Source organism: Oryctolagus cuniculus, chromosome 8 (assembly GCF_964237555.1).
Source record: "Oryctolagus cuniculus chromosome 8, mOryCun1.1, whole genome shotgun sequence".
NCBI lineage: Eukaryota > Metazoa > Chordata > Mammalia > Lagomorpha > Leporidae > Oryctolagus > Oryctolagus cuniculus.
This window is the reverse complement of record NC_091439.1, coordinates 61,765,742-61,771,889: the sequence shown is the minus strand read 5'-3', so window position 1 is coordinate 61,771,889 and position 6,148 is coordinate 61,765,742. Positions and strand designations below refer to the sequence as shown.

The 6,148-nt window shown below is 39.8% G+C and overlaps 1 pseudogene; it reads left to right on the top strand.

The window, feature by feature from the left end:
• Nucleotides 1–2,188: 2,188 nt before the first annotated feature.
• On the top strand, nucleotides 2,189–3,095 carry LOC100344426 (ribosome production factor 2 homolog pseudogene; annotated as a pseudogene).
• The last annotated feature ends 3,053 nt before the right edge of the window (nucleotides 3,096–6,148 follow it).

The following is a 6,148-nucleotide window of genomic DNA, read 5'->3' as shown; positions in this document are numbered from 1 at the left end:
GTCCATAGCCCACCGATGCCAGCGCAAGCTGGGAGCTGGACTGTTGCCCACCCTACTATGATTTATCTTCTGCTGATGTGGACTCACTGATGCTACCCCTACCAACCACTGGTGGTACTGGCAGGGGTATAATACATTCCATGGGGGCTTGGAACTTCACTTGGAATTGAAAGTTGAAGTCTCTACTTAGTATATACTAACTTGATCTTCTGTATATAAAGATAATTGAAAATGAATCTTGATGTGAATGGAATGAGGGAGGGAGTGGGAGATGGGAGGGTTGCGGATGGGAGGGAAGTTATGGGGTGGGGAAAGCCATTGTAATCCATAAGCTGTACTTTGGAAATTTATATTTATTAAATAAAAGTGAAAAAAAAAAAGAAAGAGATCCATGGTCTCCTTCTTCACCCGCTGGCTTGGGATTATGATCTGCTCTATGTTTTGCCTTTAACAGACTGGCACTGAGTCAAAAAACAAAACAAAACAAAACAAAAAAAACAACAACAAAAAAACAGTCCTGTGCTTTCTTGCTGTTTCCAAAGGTTATAAGAGGCATGTTAGAGGCAATCCCTCAGTTACCCAGCTAGGCTCCAAGTGGGCTACACCTTAGTCTCATAGTCCATAGGCCCCGTGCAATCTTGGGGTGCCTGCCTAGACTGAGACTGGTGGTGGCACATGCTGTAACCAAGGACCTAGGCAGGGACCTAATCTCTCTTCTCTGCCTTTCCACAATGGCTGGATTCTTGCTTCAGTTTCGGCCAGCAGTTGGGGGTGGGAAGGCAGAGGCTACTTGGTACAGAGTCTTCAATTACTCAGTCTGTAGTGCAGGCCTGGAGTAGGACCCCTGAGACCTTGACTGATTGAATTTTATTGCATTGACCTGGCACTGAAATTCAGTTTCTTTTTTTTTTAACTTTTATTTAATAAACATAAATTTCCAAAGTACAACTTTTGGATTACAATGGCTTTTTCCCCCCATAACTTCCCTCTCACCTGCAACCCTCCCATCTCCTGCTCCCTCTCCCATTCCATTCATATCAAGATTCATTTTCAATTATCTTTATATATAGGAGATAAGTTTAGTAGATATTAAGTAAAGATTTCAACAGTTTGCACCCACATAGAAACACAAAGTGAAAAATACTGTTTGAGTACTAGTTATAGCGTTAGTTCACAATGTACAACACATTAAGGACAGAGATCCTACATGAGGAGTAAATGCACAGTGACTCCAGCTGTTGATTTAACAAATTGACACTCTTGTTTATGGCATCAGTAATCACCCTATGCTCTTGTCATGAGTTGCTAAGGCTATGGAAGCCTTTTGAGTTCACCGACTCTGATCTTATTTAGACAAGGTCATAGTGAAAGTGGAAGTTCTCTTCTCCCTTCAGAGAAAGGTACCTCCTTCTTTGATGGTCTGTTCTTTCTACTGGGATCTCACTCGCGGAGATCTTTCATGTAGGTGGTTGGTTTTGTTTTTTTTTTTTTTGTTTTTTTTTTTTTTTTTTTTTGCCAGAGTGTCTTGGCTTTCCATGCCTAAAATACTCTCATGGGCTCTTCAGCCATATCCGAATGCCTTAAGGGCTGATTCTGAGGCCAGAGTGCTATTTAGGACATCTACCATTCTATGAGTCTGCTGTGTATCCTGCTTCCCATGTTGGATCGTTCTCTCCTCTTTTATTCTATCAGTTAGTATTAGCAGACACTTGTCTTGTTTATGTGATCCCTTTGGCTCTTAGTCCTATCATTATGATCAATTGTGACCTGAAATTGATCACTTGGACTAGTGAAATGGCATTGGTACGTGTGACCTTGATGGGATTGAATTGGAATCCCCTGGCACGTTTCTAACTCTACCATTTGGGGCAAGTCTGATTGAGCATGTCCCAAATTGTACATCTCCTCCCTCTCTTATAGAATTTAGTTTCATATCCCTCCCCCCCAGCAGAAAGTGTTTTTCCTCATGATGTGCTACCTGATATTCGAGAGCCACGGCATAGATAACCCCCACCTGCTTTTTTCAATGAAAGTTTTCCTTTTATTATATGAAAGGAAGACACTGTGTTTTCCTAGTTGGCTTCTGTAGCTCTGCTAAAGATAATTTGTTATTTGAATAGCTGTTGAAATTGGTATCTCTTTGGGGAGATAGTCATAAGAGTGTTCACTTGGCTTGGTTGCAGTAGCAATGGACCCTTTAGATTAGTTTGTAAATCCCAAAAACAAAAAGGGCCAAGAGATCTTTGAGAAGAGAGTACTGAAGCTTAATGAAAATGTTAAAAGTACCATGCTGATTAAGGGGGGAGATGCAAATACAACAATGACACAAGGTGTGTATGCACTGAAAAAGCTACATGGATTACTGTATAAAGAGAAAAACATTGCCAGACCATTTGAGGATCAGACGTCAGTGGACTTCTTTCCAAAGAAATCAGATTGTTCTTTATTCATGTTTGGCTCCCATAATAAGAAGCAACCAATTAATCTAGTTCTTGGTCATATGTATGACCACTATATGCTAGATGTGATTGAATAAGGCATTGAGAAGTTTATCTTTCTAAAAGGTATTAAGAATAGTAAATATCCTGTAGGCAATCCATGTTAATATTTGTTGCTGATGATTTTGATGTAGTAGAAGACTATAGAAGACTAAAAATCTTTTTATTGATTTCTTCAGAGGCTCCACAGTACCAAATATCTGTATGGCTGTATTTGTTCTGTGCTGCATTGTACTGAATGGAAAAACTTACTTTTGAAGTTATAAGTTGCTCTTGGATAAATCTGGTGGCAGAACACCTAGGATTGAATTCAAGGAGGTGGAAGCATCATTGGGATTGGTTCTGAGGAGGATGCACTTGGCATCAGCTGACATTTATAAATAATCTATAAAAATGTCCAAAGCTCTTAAGCCAAAGAAGAAGAAAACTATCTGTCTTTGTAACTTTTGATTACAACTTACAGAAGGATTTATATGCAGAAGCTAGATCTAAGCAAACTACAAAATCAGGAAAATGAAGGGGTTGAAGAAGCGACATGCAGAAAGGATAACAGAAGACAGGAGGAAAATTCAAAGAGAATTTAAAATACTGGCTTAGACCAATAGCTATGGTTTATTATAGTCCATTTACTTGAGAAAATTGTTAAGCTTCAGTCCACTAAGAGTTTCTTGTAAAATTTTATTGTATTCTTTTATAACATAATAATGTACTTTATGTTATTATGAACAGTAATGTACTGGTATTAAGTTTGAGCTTCAACTTATAATGTTACACCCTGGTGTGCCATGTTCTCTCTATGATATGCCATCTCCTGTCCTCTCAAAACTCTCCTCTCTCTTTGGGTGGGTGAGAAGAGGCATCTTCACAACCATTGGTGCTTTTAAAAAATCTTGGATGGGGCATTATGTAAACAGAGAAAGCCTTGGGAAGCAGATAGGCTCTAAAGAAACTGTATAAATACTTATTATAAAAAATTAGTCCCATCTTCCAACATGTACCTATGGCCTGATTTTTATTACTTTTCTATTATTTTGCCTCAAATCCTACCAGTTAAGAGATTGAGATTTTAAGCTTTGTGTCTTAAAATATAAATGTCTGAGAGGATTGTCCAGTACCTGATGTGAGTACCTTACCTTACTATTGATTATTTCAGTTGATTTCTGCTAGTAAGTGGAGGCCCACTTAGAAAGGAGCAAAAAGGAATTGGTGAGTTTTAAGTCACCAAGTACTTTAGGGAACTGGGTATTTTGGGCAGTGAAAGCTTGCATGATGGTGCTCACAGATGGACTAGAACTCAGCCAAAGCCTGACTACTTTGTTTGAAAGGGTCTTGATGCCCATGCCTGTGCTGGGGAAAACATGAAGAAATCTTCTATTTCTTCCTGTTAGTCTTGTATACTTGTTTCTGCAGAATAGAGCATTTAAGTTCCTTGCTTCTCTGGCAAATCTACAAGTGCAAGCCAGTTATGTTGTAAAAACACAAACACACACAGTTATGTTGTAAAAACACAAACACACATAAATTGTGTCTTACCTTGCTGCCATGTTGCTCTGTCCCTTGAGGGTTTTCTTTTTTTTTTTTTGTAGGTGGTTTGTTGCATATACCAATTATTATAGTATTATAGACTGAATGTTCAGGTCTTCCCTAAAGTCATGTGTTAAAGTCCTAACCAGCATACAGCTGTATTTAAAGTAAAAACCTAATTAAGCAACATGGGAAGCAGTCCATACAGCTGACTCATAGATTGATAATCACTTCAAGTAGCCCTCTGACCTCACAATCAGCCCTTAAAGCATTCTGGTCTGGCTGAAAAGCCCATGAGAGCATTTCAGGCATGGAAAGCCAAGATACTGTGGCAAAAATTGTCCTATATGAAGGGCTTTGGTGGGTGAGACTCCAGTGGAAAGAAGTGGTCATCAAAGAAGGATGTACTTTTCTCTGAAGGGAGGAGAGAACTTCCACTTTGCTCATGGCCTTGTCTAAATACTGAAGGAATTTGTGGATTCAAAAGCCTTCGATAGCCTAGGCTGCTCATGTCAAAAGCCTCGGGTGATCACTGAAATGATACATGAGAGTGTTAATTGTTAAATTAATAATAGGAGTCACTGTGCACTAACTTTCCATGCAGGATCTCTGTGCTCAAAGACTTGTGTTATGAGAATTAATAGTAAAACTTGTTCTCAAAGATTTACTTCATTTTAGTATATTAAGTGGAGGATTTTTTTTTTTTAAGGAAAAGGGTTTTTGGAGAAAACCCAGCAGGAGGGAAGGTGCGAAGAAGGAGAAAGAGGTAGAAGGAGAGCATGAGAGAGATCAAGAGACAGAGAGATCAGGAGATAGAGAGAAGGAGAGAGAGAGAGAGAGAGAGAGGAGAGGAGAGCGAGAGAGAGCCACGTGTTCAGGAGCAGGTCCTTTTAAAACTTTGCCGGGGGTGGGCAGGGAAGTAGGAGCAGCAAATCCCATTAGGATGGGGGTGGAGCTTGACACTGGTGGCTGGGGCATGTGGCCACCTGGCTTCCAGAAATGGTGGCGGGGGCTAGAGCCTAGGAGGGTGTCAGGGTGTAGATCGTGCCATAGATAAGACTGTGCCATTTTCCTAACATTCCCCCCTTTTGTTTTTTATAAAGTGGGAGTTGTATAGGATTACATTAATCCCAAAAGTCCAGGAGGGATAGAGGGGTGAAGATCTGTCTTTTTTTTTTTTTAGTTTTTTTTTATTTTTTTTTTATCTTTTATTTAATGAATATAAATTTCCAAAGTACGACTCATGGGTTACAATGGCTTCCCCCCCCATACCGTCCCTCCCACCAACAACCCTCCCCTTTCCCACTCCCTCTCCCCTTCCATTCACATCAAGATTCATTTTCGATTATCTTAATATACAGAAGATCAGCTTAGTATACCTTAAGTAAGTATTTCAACAGTTTGCTCCCACACAGAAACATAAAGTGAAAAATAATAGATGATTTTTTTAAAATGATGATGAAATCAGATCAGACCTATTGTCATGTTTAATCCCAGTGAGAGTCAAGTTGGGAATTGATAATTTCTTTCTTTCTTTTTTTTTTTTTTTTTTTTACAGAAGATCAGTTTAGTGTACATTAAGTAAAGATTTCAGTCGTTTGCACCCCCATAGAAACACAAAGTGAAATATACTGTTTGAGTACTCGTTATAGCATTAAGCCTCAGTGTACAGCACGTTAAGGACCGAGATCCTACATGAGGAGTAAGTGCACAGTGACTCCTGTTGTTGACTTTACCAATTGACACTCCTGTTTATGGCATCAGTAATCTCCCTATGCACCAGTTATGAGTTGCCAAGGCTATGGAAGCCCCTTGAGTTCTCCGACTCTTATCTTGTTTAGACACGGTCATAGTCAAAGTGGAGGTTCTCTCCTCCCTTCAGAGAAAGGCACCTCCCTCTTTGAAGACCTGTTCTTTCCACTGGGATCTCACTCACAGAGGTCTTTTTGCCAGAGTGTCTTGGCTTTCCATGCCTGAAATACTCTCATGGGCTTTTCAGCCAGATCCGAGTGCCTTTAGGGCTGATTCTGAGGCCAGAGTGCTATTTAGGACATCCGCCATTCTATGAGTCTGCTGAGTATCTCACTTCCCATGTTGGATCACTCTCCCCTTTATTTATTCTATCG